This window comes from Seriola lalandi, unplaced genomic scaffold (assembly GCF_002814215.2).
Source record: "Seriola lalandi dorsalis isolate HSWRI2012SDOR001 ecotype SW California unplaced genomic scaffold, Sedor1 jcf7180001963180, whole genome shotgun sequence".
In the NCBI taxonomy this organism is placed as follows: domain Eukaryota; kingdom Metazoa; phylum Chordata; class Actinopteri; order Carangiformes; family Carangidae; genus Seriola; species Seriola lalandi.
The window spans coordinates 1-494 of NW_019433849.1; the positions used below are offsets into that span (position 1 = coordinate 1).

At 49.2% G+C, this 494-nt stretch overlaps 1 non-coding gene across 1 annotated transcript; it reads left to right on the top strand.

Moving 5' to 3' along the window:
• Positions 1–248: 248 nt before the first annotated feature.
• LOC111672410 (5S ribosomal RNA) lies at positions 249–367 on the top strand. Its single transcript, XR_002762011.1, has one exon. It is a non-coding gene; the product is annotated as a 5S ribosomal RNA (ribosomal RNA).
• The last annotated feature ends 127 nt before the right edge of the window (positions 368–494 follow it).

Below are 494 nucleotides of genomic sequence, written 5' to 3' on the forward strand. Positions count from 1 at the left end.
GCAGAGGACGCTGCTGCTCCTGCTTCAACAACCTGTTACTCTGCACCTGGCTGCACTTTTGGGGACGGCACAGATCACAATGTAAAGACACTTTTGTATTAAAATGTTACAAAGTTGACATGTTGAGAGCCAAAGCAACAAGCAAACGCTGAAAAGGAAAGGCTCCTGCGCTAGACATAAACACGTAGCTTCGTGCATGAAGGACATCATCGTCATGTTTAAAGAGGGTATTTGTCGCGCTCCCTCTCGCTTACGGCCATACCACTCTGAACACGCCAGATCTCGTCCGATCTCGGAAGCCAAGCAGGGTCGGGCCTGGTTAGTACTTGGATGGGAGACCGCCTGGGAATACCAGGTGCTGTAAGCTTTTTGGCATCTCTTTGCAATCAGCAGAGGACGCTGCTGCTCCTGCTTCAACAACCTGTTACTCTGCACCTGGCTGCACTTTTGGGGACGGCACAGATCACAATGTAAAGACACTTTTGTATTAAAAT